At 37.6% G+C, this 13,908-nt stretch overlaps 1 protein-coding gene across 1 annotated transcript in view; it reads left to right on the top strand.

Moving 5' to 3' along the window:
• The window catches only part of fras1 (Fraser extracellular matrix complex subunit 1), a gene marked incomplete at its 5' end in the record, with an annotated part of 107,972 nt that overhangs the window by 2,028 nt on the left and 92,036 nt on the right, over positions 1–13,908 (top strand). The gene's annotated exons all lie outside the window — the stretch shown is intronic.

The raw sequence follows: 13,908 nt of genomic DNA, 5'->3' as shown, positions 1-13,908 counted from the left end.
ACTTTGCAAATCAAAGTTTCAATATGGTAAAAACAATCTTAGTTTAATTTTATAGTGGCTATATACTCAACACCAAATATGCTGAGTATCGGTTTCAGTGAGTATCACACTTTTTTAAAGGTTTGCTATACCATTATGTTAATAAAGTCGTGTTCATGTAATTTACTTTAGTGTCATGATTATTTTGTACATGTGATGTCTTCTGTGATTTTAAAGTAAAGATTGTCTTGTATTTACATTTTGAAGAACCAACTAGAAAGTAATTAAACATTGGAAGTGTTATGATGTTGATATAGGCTTGTAATTCGAATGTGCTATTGACTTGCTTCAGGCAGTTTCAAACAATTATTTCTAAATTGCTACTCTGTGCTTTTTAAAACAGGTGTCTTTACACGGCAGGTTTAAAACTGCTCTGTGCTGAATCGAAATTCTGTGTAAAGAGATGTCTATTTGTTTAAATGCATCACTTTGTTGTGCTGCTTTGGGATGCAGCGTCAATGTCATGTTTATGCTGCATAAATCCTGGCAGATGCTGTGATTTTTCAGGAGTGTTGATTTCTAATGCGAAGACACCTGTAAACACCTGTGTTGCATGTGTCTGTTGGACATTCCACAAAGATGAATGAGACTCAGCACCTTCCCCTACCATTATGCAGCACCCTCTGAAACATAGTCAAATACCATAAGTAAACATATCACTCTTGCCCCGGGGTACAAATTCTGTGCGTTGCAAGTAGTGCTGCTCCTTTAAGCAATCGAATTGAAATGTAGGGCAACTCAAGAATAGAACTCAAGAATCATCTATATTGCCAAGTACTGTGAGTTAACATGAATGTACATACATTTGCCTTTGTGTGCTAAGAATGCTATTAAAGGGAGAGTTCACACAGAAATAAAGATTCTGTCATAATTGACTCACCCTCTTGTCATTTCAAACCTGTATGACATTCATTTTCACTTGTTCTGCAGAACACAAAAGATACTTTCAAGAATGTTGGTAACTGAACAACTTGCACTGGTTTTGGATCCATACAATAGAAGTGCACGAGTACTGCCGTTGTTCGGTTACCAACATTCCTCAAAATGCCTTCTTTTGTGTTATGTCATTTCTGAAAACAACAAAACATATGGGAACCCTGTATCATTATCTTGTCAAGGGGATAGCTTAAGTGGTTTGTATTAAATTGTATCTCCATAAGACATACCTGCAGTATAATAGATAGAATATACTGTAACATCAGTAACAATGGATTGGATTATTTGCCAAAGGTCGGATTGTAATTCCCCACTAGAGGAACTGAAGTTCGTACCACCCATGATGTTATAAATACCTCATGTCATTCAGGAGGGCAACCATGTTCTTTACCGGATAAAACATTGAGCGTTCATGACCTCGTGACACATAGAGGTTCTCTTTGACCTCAGTAGAATGTTTCCCTAATTTATTTTCTTACCTCTTTAATAGTGAGACAGGTCATTTAATACCCTTTAAATAGCATGTGTTAGTGCATGTAAAGATGGAAACCTAATCCTGTAGACCTTTACATGGCCTTGTAAAACAAAACATGTGGATGACATGAACATTTCTCCTTCAGAGAGTTTTTGCCTCGTTGCTAGTAGTTACAGACCTTTTTGTTTGCTGTTGGATTCTATTTTTACATAGACTCGAGTTTTATTGATGGTGAAAATGCTACACTGATGGGTTGATGTAGTTTTTCATGTTTCCTGTTGTGGCTTCAGTGGGTTATCCAGCAAACCTTTAGGTAACTGACTTGTAGGTGCTGACCCCCTTTTCTGGCCCACTGAACACATGATTTTCTCCCACCGACCGGACTGAACAGCACTATAAAAAAGCCCATTCACTTGTGTCCAGAGCACACAGAGATGTTTGACTTTCTGAAAAGTTGCAACGCTGCATTTAAATTCCCCCATCTGGGATTTCCTGGATAGTATAAAGGAGGCCAGATTCTGAATTGTTCTTCGTGTCTGCACGTAGTTGACTTGCTTAAAAGCAAACACACTGATTGTCTAATAGACAAACACTCAAAACAGACCAGACTTTCTTAACACCTCAGACTGCTAGTTTTAACTATGTCTAATTTTTTAGTTGTTTGTCTAGAGGTCATCAGCTTTTGTTGCCCAGTTCATATGGAGTATCTTACAGCTTAAAGTGTGTTTGTCTTATCTCCGCTGCTGTGGACAGATTTGTAGATGTTAAAGGTGGGTGTTAAACTACCACCACACAGGAACTTTAGGCTCATATAGTGTTCTTCAAGCAACTGTCTCTGTCTCTCTTTCCCCTCTCTCGCCTACAGATTTAAACAGTAGGCGCATTTTGCCTTCTTTATGGCCATGGCATGGCTTTTCAACACAAGTGTTAAGCCATAGCAGGCAGGTAGGAGAGATGTGTGGCTGTTGTCCAAATGAGAAAATCAGTCATGAGCAGTCAATCCATACAGGGTCAAGAGTGTGTGTTTGATTTTTCAGCTGGCTTTCTATTCCAAAGACTTATGTAGGGTTGCAAAACAAATAGTTCCGAATCTAAGTTCTGATTGGATGCGCTGTGTTTGAAGGGTTTTTAAAATGCAGATAAACACACCTGTGACTACTCATGTGATGTTAAACTTCATTCATTGACAATAGTAAACAGCTGCGCTAGTTAACACGAGTGGCTTCCTCAAGGTTCCCTAAGAGTTTTTAAATACCCCTTAACATTGTAAATATCCTCAGTACACGCCTAGCGATGCCAGGGTCAGGTTTAATTCCAAGTGAATACTATTCATGGACTAATACACTCTAAAGAATACTGGGTTATTCAAAAAAGGGACGAACCCAACCATTGGGTTGTATAATAACCTATGCTGGATTGTTTTAACCCATTGTTGGGTCATAAATAAACCCTATTCTGGGGTTAATTTAACCCAATGAGCATTTTATACACTACCTGTCAAAAGTTTTTGATTTTTCCCATTTTAAAATAATAATTTACATCTAAAAATTATTAAATAAAACATAAGGAAGTATGGGAATTATCTAACAATAAATAAATATATTAAAGCATGTTATATTTTAATCATCTTCTGTGTAGTCACCTTTTTTTTCTTGTCATTTTTCTTGAAAAATTTGACTATAAATATTAAAGCAGTTCCGATCTATTCTGTGCTCTTATTGACTGTTATTTCTTCATAATCCAGTCAAAGTCATCCATTTCAAAAACATATTTTATTATTTTTTTTTATTTTTGACTACTTCAGACTTCAGGCATATATATTTTGACCGGTAATGTGTGTACATTTTATATCATGCTTAAAGGAATAATCAACCATTCAATTCCATTACTGTAAAAAATATCATCTTCTGCAGAACACACACGATATTTCGAAAATGTTGTAATGTTGGTAAACAAGGATTTTTGGCTTCAGTTGTTTCCATTGTATGGACACAAAACCAGTCAGACGTTTCTCAGAACGTTGTCATTTCTGTTCCACAGAGTCATATACAGATTTTAAACGACACGAGGGTCAATCAATGATGACAGAATTTTTATTGGGTTGAACTATCCTATTAAAAAAGATTCACGGTATCCTAATATAAAGGCATCCCAAGATTACATAATTTCAAGATTGAATCTGCAAATGTTTACCTTCAGCTTTACCTCAGAGTAATGCTTAAGAAACTCTTTCAGAGGTTTCGGCTACTTGTTGGTTTCCCTGAAGTGCTGCTGCTGGCAGAAGTAAACCTGCTGCCAGTCAGGATAATTCATGCTCAGACATGATTCATTCTGACATTTAGAATTCAGCAATTGATGCACTACAATTTCATTCCCTGCCAAACGACCAAAAGCTGTAACGTTGAGGTATGAAGAACTATCTTGTAGTGCGTAATAAACCGGAGGCCTTGTGCGAAAGATCACTTTAAAGTGTTTTTGTCATTTTTGCCAAGTTTTGAACCAAGGAATTTTGAGGGCTGTAACAAATACTCGGCATCTCCACCCTGACAATCTGTGACTTCACCTCTGCTATTGTGTCTGTTGTGTTTTTGTGCTCGGCTCTTTCTCTGTGAATTCCACGGTGACAAGCGGAGGTGAAACGACAGAGGTGCAGAAAGATGGTAGCCTGAGGGTAGAGAGAGCCAGACGGGGCCTGTCTTTGGCTCCAGCCTCCTTCCCCCTCAGGTGCTTAATTTTGCTTCTTGCTTATGTTCTTCTGTTCAGGAGGCAAAACAAAGCCACATGCAGTGTGGCCCTTCGCACAAGGCGTTGGAACAGAGTTTCTACTTGTTTTGCTAGTACAAAGAGATCTTCACATGTCTGTTCTTCAGGTTTTGGATTGAATCCCAATTTATAACAAGAAGCTTTAGCCAAGAAAACTGTCATCCAATTCCACATTGTTTAGATGCATTTGATAATGAACTTAAGGCAAGCCCTTGGCAGGTTCATGCAGCAGAATGAATAGCCTTTATAATTAGCATCAATCTTATTCACACTGCCATGTATGCAGGCTTATTAAGGAGAGATTTGCGATAGAAGATGCAATTGTTATCTTGATTGTATCTTTTTCAGCGTTTAATGAAAACCCCACAGGCAGTGTAAAAGGTGTTTGAAAGCTGAATGTTGGTGACAGTTTTGGAAATAATAATCCACCTCGTGAACCCCTTATCACTTGTCATCTGGGGTATTATAAATGCTGGGAAATTAGAAAATATAGGTAAATCTGAACTCCTTTAGCGTGACTTGTATTAAAGGTATAGGTTACAAAAAAATGAATGAATTAATTATTCCATCATATAGTCACCCTCATATCATTCCAAACTTGCTTGACTTTCTTTTTCTGTAGAACACAAGAGAAGATATTTTGAAGAATGTTGGAAGCCAAACAACATTGGCCTTCCACTGTATGGACACAAAACCACCGAGACATTTCACAAAATACTTAGTTTTGTGTTCCACAGAAGAGTCAAATACAGATTTTGAACAACACGACAAAACCTAATGACATTTTTGGTCAGTTACCCACATTAGGGGCACGTTTATTTTCATCAAGGCTATATAATTTAAGCTTGAGAGATGTAAAAAATCTGTTTGGTGATATTCACATTCGCACTGTGGTAGACAGTGTTTTAAGCCGTAAAGCAAACGGAAATCACAGGGAAACTTGAGTTGGAGAATTTAAGTTTCGACATTTTATCCCAATTGAAACCTTAGCCTTACACCTCCCCCACTAAAATGCCCTTTATCAGGGTGAGATGCATGGGAATGAAAAAAGACGAGGACAGAACACACAATGGAGTAGGAGGGTTAAGTGAGGGCTCTAAAGGTTAGTGACCTTTACACCCTGAACCTTCTCGTAAGCAACACTGGCGTGGGGGTCAAACCTTTGCAGGAAGTATGTGACGAGTGACTCAGTCTTTGCATGTGTGACAACAGATGAAAAGCTTAGAATAGATGTACAGTTACAGTATCTTCTCAAAGGTGGTATATTGGTGAAGTAATTAGTCTAATCTAATCACTTTGTTTTTGGTTCATTTACAAGATAAACAATTTTATAAAAACTCAAAGGGGTTAAATAATGTCCTTAGTTGAACTAGATGTGATAGTTTTATAACGTGCTAGACTGTGCTACCCTGCAAATTATAAGCTCCTGCTTCTCAATGGTGTCAAGATGCCACAACCAAACCTGTGGGTGTATATAAACCATGTTAGCAACGCTTGCTTATATTTCTAGCAGTCAAGGTAAACAAGACTGTTGGAATCTTCATGCCCTGCACACACTCAGTTTTTCATAGGAATCAGTTATCTCATCAGATTAACACTCACTTGTAAACTCAGTTCAAGTGTCAGAACCTCTGGATTTGGGTTTTTCTCTAGTATTGAATAAGTTTTCTACTTTTAAAGGTATAGTTGGCCCCCCCAAAAAACTGTCACCATTTATTCACCCCCATGTCATTAAAAACTGGTGTATGACTCTCTTTTAGGAAACACAAAAGAAGATATTTTAAGAAACATCAGTGGTTTTGTGTTCATGTCATGGAACTCAATGAGGTATCGTACGATTTCAGTAGACTTGGAATTCAATATGGCTTGTTTGTGATGCCTTTTACACCGTTATTGTATTTTTGGTTATTGTTTGCAATTAATATCCGCGTCTCACTTCTGTTTGCTTGTTGCGTGTTTTGTATTGTTGGGATGCGGATAGGTTTATGGGAGGAGTGGGGTTAGGTGATCCAAACTATGCATTAAAGTGGGAATAATAGGTATTTATAAAAATCGCTTCATTTGGACACATCTGCTCTCCACTGAAGCTAATGGTGAGGATTCGCTTATCGAATGCATGCAACATTACATGCAATCAGAAAGTGTAAAATCTTGTTATTTATATGGAGACTGATGAGAGAGGGTTCCAAATGAACCCTCGGATCATGTCTACATAATTATATATAAAATAGTTATAACAGTATAAATCCTTACTCTTAATGCCGCTTCAAAGATTCAGGGCTTTTCTGAGAGAAATATGCTACCAGACGCACCACTATTCAGTCTCTTTTTTAATATTACTCCCCCCACCTTGAATTTTTTGGCATAGTGCTTTCTCGTTGAAAGGAATTTGCTTGTTCCTTGTACCACCTGTGTTCAGTCTCTGGTCTCTGGTTGGCTAATTGTCAGTATGCTATGGGATGATTTACAGGTAGACAGGGCATCAAGGCTGGTAATGTTTCCGAACATTCCCTGTGGTTATCCCACGGCTGTCTCTACCTCTACCTCTCCTGTCATCCATCTCGACATCAAACGCATGCTACACTTAGCTTCTCTGTGTTCAGGAGTCATGACAGTGATTGTAAGCAGTACAAAACACCTGGATACGGTCTGGTTTACCTTTTCATGGGGAAATCTGTAATTTGCAACGGAAGGATTGTAAAACAGAGAGGAACTGAAAGGGAGGGACGACCTTCCAGGTATTTTTTGGATCGAGTGCTGATCTTTCATTAGGGCTGATCTGTCATTAGGACATAAGTCATTTCACAGGCGCTTAGGTTAAAATGACCATTTATGCAATAGTTAACAAAGTTTTAGGGTTGTGAGAGCCTGAAAGCATGTAGTGGGATACGTTATAATTTGTATAGGGTCTGCGTTTTAGATCTTTTACACGACAGCTTTAAGGCTTTAGAGTAAAACAAAAAAATGTAAAGGGTTATTTAGGAACACAGGACCACTCAAGTGTGTGTATGCGTGCGTGTGTGTGTGATCCAGATCTCTGTTTTTATACCAGATTTTTCTGTGCTGGAGAGACTCACATGTAAGCTGCTGAGATGATCATTGAAGTAAAATATTAATGTCTTTGCCCTGTGTAGTGAGGGTTGAGAGATGTGGCTCCTTGATAAAGGCATGCATAAATATTCTGAGCTGTTTAAAGAAAGAAGGAGTTTGAAGATCTTTTCTCTGAATTAGATAAACCAGATCCAGTTGTGTCATTCTTGTAATATCTTAAAATGGAGGCATACACACGTTTAAGTTGCTGTACGGGTCATGCCATTGTGTATAATAGTGAGAAAGATATGGAGGACCTCTCTCTGTTCAAGTGATTTTTAACACATTTCAAGTTTAAAATATTATTTTTTAAGTTTTGTGGAAATATCATGAATGGGTGTTTCCCTTTCCAATGTACTACCACAATAACTCTCCATTCATAGTTAAACAGTAGTTAAGAGCCTAAATTAGGATTAAACAACCCAGCAGACGTTCCACTCCCTGACCTCGAGTCATTCCATAACAAAGCCATATTAATGAGCGAAAGAGGCATTCAAGTCAAGCTTTATACAAAAGCTGGTTTCCTTTGACCCCTCAGAAGATATTTGTTACCCAATAAGACCATAGCAAAGAAGTGATAATGACAGAGAAGAGCATTTGGGAAGATCAGAGAAACCATTGAGTGTTTTGAACTTTAAAAGCATTTTGAGTTTAATCATTATGTACACAAGGAAAAACAAATGGCTCTTTTATGTTTTTATGTATTCAATTACACTATTTAAATTTTGCTCCTGGCCTACAAGACCAACACCGGATCTGCACCATCGTATCTCCACTCGCTAATGCAGATCTATGTTCCTGCCAGATCACTGCGGTCTGCAAAGGAACAACGACTAGTGGTACCATCCCAAAAAGGAAAAAAGTCACTCTCCCGTACCTTCACTGGATCTGTTCCACATTGGTGGAATGATCTACCAGCTGCTACAAGATCAGCAGACTCGGTTGCCATCTTTAAAAAACACCTAAAAACGCATCTCTTCCGTCAACACGTTGCTGATTGAGTTTTTCCTAATTCTCTTCCCTTTCCTTCTTTAAAAAAAAAAAAAAAAAAAATAAAAATAAAAAAAATAAAAAAAATTACTAACCTCGCTATTCTTAGCTTTTATACTGTGCTAGGCTTTAATGGACTAGTTTGATGCACTTATGTATTTTTCGTTGCCTATGTTGTTATAATTGCTTCCAATGTTTCCTCATCTGTAAGTCGCTTTGGATAAAAGCGTCTGCTAAATGACTAAATGTAAATGTAAATGTAAATGATCTGATTCTGACAGCTTTAGCTCCTCAAATGGATCTAAAGTAAATACAATTTTTCCTAATTGTGGTATTAGGAATTATATTTTGTTTAATGTCAGAGAAAACTGATTTTATGATTATTAATGGTCTATAAAGTTATCAGTATAATTGTGATATTAAATGTGAAAATAAGCAGCGCTGCAGACTTTGCTGTATTATTGTGAATAATGAGACCGTAAAGGGAAATTCTTGGAATTTATCAAGCCAGAAGCTCCATTTATTTCTCTCTCAACTCAATAATATCTGAGACTCTTTCTCTCAACACATTACAGTAGTTTAAATCGCAGCCTTTTTACAGTGGGATTTATCTTGTGGCCCAGCAAGTCTGTAGCACTGTGCTGTACATTAAGAGCTTACAAAAAGAATACAAGAATGACCTTTGAGAGGGCCGTGTTGTTATTTTCCCTCTCAAACAGAAATGGGTCAGGAGGTGGACAGGTATGAGGTGTGCAGGGGGGCTTTTTTTACAGAGAAAGCACTTCAACAGACAGATTAGATATCTAGTGAAGTGCTAAATATGTAGACTGAAGCTATATCCACTGGGGAGAATACTTACTGCCAGTGCTGATTAATACTGAAGGGGTTTGTGTGTCATGCCGCTGTCACCTGTTTTATGAGTTATTATCATTTAATAGCATCATTCTGTCAGCTATGATAAGTTTTCTGTCGATTTGTTAAATGATAAGATGAAGTCACAGTAAAGAGTAGCAAGACTGTTTTTTCATCTCACGTTTTAGATAAAACAGACAGTTGCCGCATTTCATTTACTCTTCAAATTGAAATTGAAATCGTGAATTAAAAATATTCCAATTTCGCAAAAACTCCCATATATTGCAAAAAGGTTTTTACGTGCGCACGAGTTCTTTTAGGCAATTGACTGATGGAATATATTGTAAAACTGCAATGGAATAAGTTTTACAGCGATTACATGTTGACACTAGTTCACAGAACGAAACAAAAATGATAATTTTCCTTACTGTAAACCCAGAAAAAGTAATTTCAGAAAATGAAATGTTTTTGTATATATGTGTGTGTGTGTTTATGTCTTCCAGTCACCTGCAGCATTAGCCATGCCTAATTGTTTATATACCACGATGTGCAGAGAATAGAAACTCTATTGCGGTTGACATTTTATTCTGGTGCACTGGTATATAACTTTGATACTGTCAAGCCCGATCCGGTTAGGTCAAAGAATGACTCTACAAGAGTTGCCTACATCATCAGAATTGTGTCTTTGAACAAGACACTTAAAGTCAGTATGTTGCAAGAGATCCACCCCTGCAGAGATGCACTTTAAGTTACTTTAGATGAATTTACATGCAAAATGACAGAGTAAGTTTAATCTGTAGGGAGGAATGAGTTTTGCAGAAAAAGCTACATCTTTGTACATTTGTACAAAAAACTTTTTATTTATTTATTGTGTTAGGGTCTATTTATCATTTTAGGATTTAAAAGTTTAGTTCAATTGACGAAAAAATGTGCTGCCCTTTGAATCTGCTGAGCTTTGTTCTATTTGTTCTTTTCATATACGTTGTTCATCTCTTTTTTGCTGTCATGTGTTATTGCATTTATTGAAATCCACTTGGATACCAGAAATAACACCATGACGTGCCATTCACGGTCAAGCAGGAGTTCAGGGTCTAACAAGCAGACAGACGTTTCCACTCCATGCCCTAGAGTCATGCCATTACAAAGCCAACAATGCTGCGGGGTCATTCATGTAAAGCTTTATACAAAAAACGACACCCACAAAGACAAGATCAGCGCTTGCTGGTACCCAAAGTTTTGTTACAATGGAAAAGGAGTGATTCAGACAGAGCTTCCACCCACCCATTACTTCAGTCTGTGTTGTTGTACTTGTGTGTTAAGTTCCCTAAAAGAAAGATAAAATAAGTGTTAAGTAGCATATCACATTGTTTTTTTCGAACAGCTCATTGTTTTGTTGAGAAGCCATTTGAGATTGAATCGGGATGGTGTGTGCAATGTTAGACTGGTGCCCCCGGGGTGAGGAGGGGAATGATGTTGAAGATATGAATACTATTCTTTCAAATCCTTTCTTTTCCAGGGGTCAGAATCAGGTCAGTACATTGTCTTATGGCGGTTTTGTTATTCTGAGAATTGAGACATTCACTAAAATGTGATTTTAAGTGAAAAGCCTCATATGGATCACCCCTAGGCAAAAGTTAACCTGTTAATGAAAATGTGTTTATTTTGCATGTACATCTGACATCTTTAATACATCCTGGATGATCCATATTTTTCATTTATTTTCTTTTGTAATTTATATGTATGTCATACAGTTGGCATTTATTTCACATTATTATATCAGCATTATTGCCATGTAACCAAAATGTCACAGCAATTGCAATACCATTATTGCAACAAGTGCCACATTCTTATTTCCCGAAGTACCGCAACAACAAGAGCGCATCCTTCAACCAGGGAAGGTTTTCTTGCCTCCATTCAAATCACGTGGGTGGAAAAGATGAGGGGTAGAAAGAGGGCAAGGTTTTTGTCACCGTAAACCTATCATGGACCCCACAAAGTGATGGCAAGGCTGAGTTATGAGTAAAATCTCCCTCGACTGGTCGCCATGAATACGTCCTTTGTTAAAACCTTTGGCTGCGTTGTTAAGGAGCTGACCCGTTCCAAACCGGCCCCTCCATCCACACCATCCACCTCGTTTGTCTTCTAAGCATCTCCGCTTTCCACCCTTTCGCAGAGGTTCAAAGACTTAGGGCATTCTTAGATGTGCAAGCCAGAGACTTATTACTGTGCCCACAAAACCTTTTAATATTATACCTTCATCTCCAATATCAGGTTTAGTCTCCTCTAGTCGTTCAATACGTTTTTTAGTATCAACAGTGGATGCTGCACTGAAGTGAAGGGGTGGATGGGTTTGCAAATACTAGCCAGACTCTGTCCCTATTTTTGACATTGGCTTTGATTTCATTTGTTGCACCGACAAGGCACCATAACTTCTCTGAATGTATCCCTGATGAATAAGCATGACTAAGCCCTGTTTCAATCAATTGCACAATGCTCGTCCTCTATGGAGTCGAACTGTTTGCTTTTCTATAAATGCTGGTTTTTAGCAGTTGCAAATACATTTCTTACCATAGCAGCTTTTACAGTTCAGTTAGGAGAGTAATTTTCTGTTACAGTCTTCATGCACAGAAATGAGGCAGGGTTAGCATAGCTGTTTTTCTTACTAGAATTCTGTGCTTTGAAGTGGTGCCAATGGATTGCTGTGCTGTTTTGTGTGGCGTGGCTGGGTAAGATGCCTAACGTTCTCTGGAGGGCAGCCACTTATCCTGCTATGTTTGCTCAGGGATTTGCCCTATGTGGGACATGTTGAAGGTAGCAGCAGTGTTGGTGCTCTCTTTCTGTAGTATTTCACTTATAAAGCGAACACCTCAACATCATAAGTGTATGTTTTATATTTGTATTACATATATGAACTTTATTAAAAGGTAACTAGAGTTCTCTGAAACTTAAGTTTGACAAGCAACAAGCTAATAGAGTTAAAGGGGTCATTTGACGCGCTTAAAACTAATATTATTGTTTGCTTTAGATACAATGTGTATACACGATTTAAGGTTTAAAAACACTGTATATTCCACATACCGTGCATCTTTGTATCTCCTCTTTGCTCCGTCTTTCTAAAACGAGCTGATATTTTATAAAGCTCATCGCTCTGAAAAGCGAGGTGTGCTATGAATGGCCAGTTCACTAGTGTGTAGTGATTGGTTGAATACTTCACGGAAATGTAATGCCACTTACCATATTCGGAACATCAGGTTCCAAAACTACTGATGATAAAAGGGCATCGATCCTTCCTTATCATTTCGAGCCCGAATCTGATCCAGAAAATGAAGATCTAGCCGATACAAGATAGAAACAACCTGCATTACAGCAGGGAATGGTAACATAATAAATACTGCAAGTGCTTCGGCCCTTCTTGATCAACCAGTGCTGCGCCATATCTCGTCTCGACTGAACAAAGACAATAAACCCCATTAAAAAACACGACATTTGTTGCCTCTAGGTGGAACATTATTACTGATTATTAGGACTTATATTTTCCAAATAACAGATCTTTCCTCAACGCAACGTTCTTTTGACAGCAGCTAGTGTTTATTACAAGGAAGGTTCGACAGAAATTAGGTTTTCGTCTTTTAGGTACGTTAAGCCATATTAATCCACGGAATCCACCCCTAAATGTAATGTTCTGTGAGATTTTATTTAAAATCCCTCTTGTTTGTCTCCATGGCTTATTCCCGGGGACACCCAAGGCCAACACACCCAGCTCAAGCCCACCCTGATGCTCATCCTTGCCACGCCTGGGACCCCTAAGGCCAACAGGCACAGCTACCATTCTCTTATCATAAATACATATCTACTTTAAATACAGTATATATATTTGTGAAGCGGCATTGCAACAATACAAAACTGTGAAATACAGAAATAATTTTGACTTTGACTACACGGGTCCTTATTCCGCCTGGTTATAGCATTTCCATGGGTGTAGGCCTTGCTATGGGTCACTACTTTTTTGCTGGTGTTTCAGAAGCAGAGCATCAAGTTACCTTCAGCTGTCTTGAGTCTTATTTATTATGTCAAATGTCCCAAAACATTATCCATGTCCCATTTTTTAAGGACCTGAAATATTTCTGTATTTATATTTAAAGTTAATTCAAATTATGTTGTTATGATGAATTCATTTGAATAATTCATTTATAACAATTTCACCAACACAATTTTAATCACAAATTTTGAAATGTAATATACAATATTGCATTCAGTGAATATTTTTTCAATGTAATTTGTTGTTGTTTATCAATAGTTTGCTTTGTATTTGGTTTTAGTATTTATGCTTATTAAAGGGGTCGTGTGACACAGCTAAAACGAATATTTAATGTTGTTTTAGATGTAATGCTATGTGGTCGGTCAATGTGGTACATTTGGTTTGACAAACTGTTTATATTTTTCTCATTTACTGTAATTTAGTTGATGTTGTAACGACCCTTATCGGCCTTAGGGCTTATTTAGTTTCTCTATCGACCCCTTAGATATAAGTCGACCACTTATTTTATTTATTATATTATTTCTTGAACAGCATGACAAAATGTTTTTTTTAGCAGATTACATGATCTTGGTGCAAACTGTCTAAGCAAATGTGAAGATATTGTCTTGAGTTAGTTCTTTTCTTTTCTTGAGGGTTACTTCCTGGGCTTTCTCTGTCTGTTTGCTTGTAGTGGTAGCATAACGTGCTTATCTCGAGAAGATGGCTTAGATGACGTGTATAGTAA

Source organism: Barbatula barbatula (genome assembly GCF_947034865.1).
Source record: "Barbatula barbatula genome assembly, chromosome: 2".
NCBI classification, from domain to species: domain Eukaryota; kingdom Metazoa; phylum Chordata; class Actinopteri; order Cypriniformes; family Nemacheilidae; genus Barbatula; species Barbatula barbatula.
The sequence above is the reverse complement of the archived record's forward strand: the minus strand, read 5'-3'. Positions and strand labels throughout refer to the sequence as shown.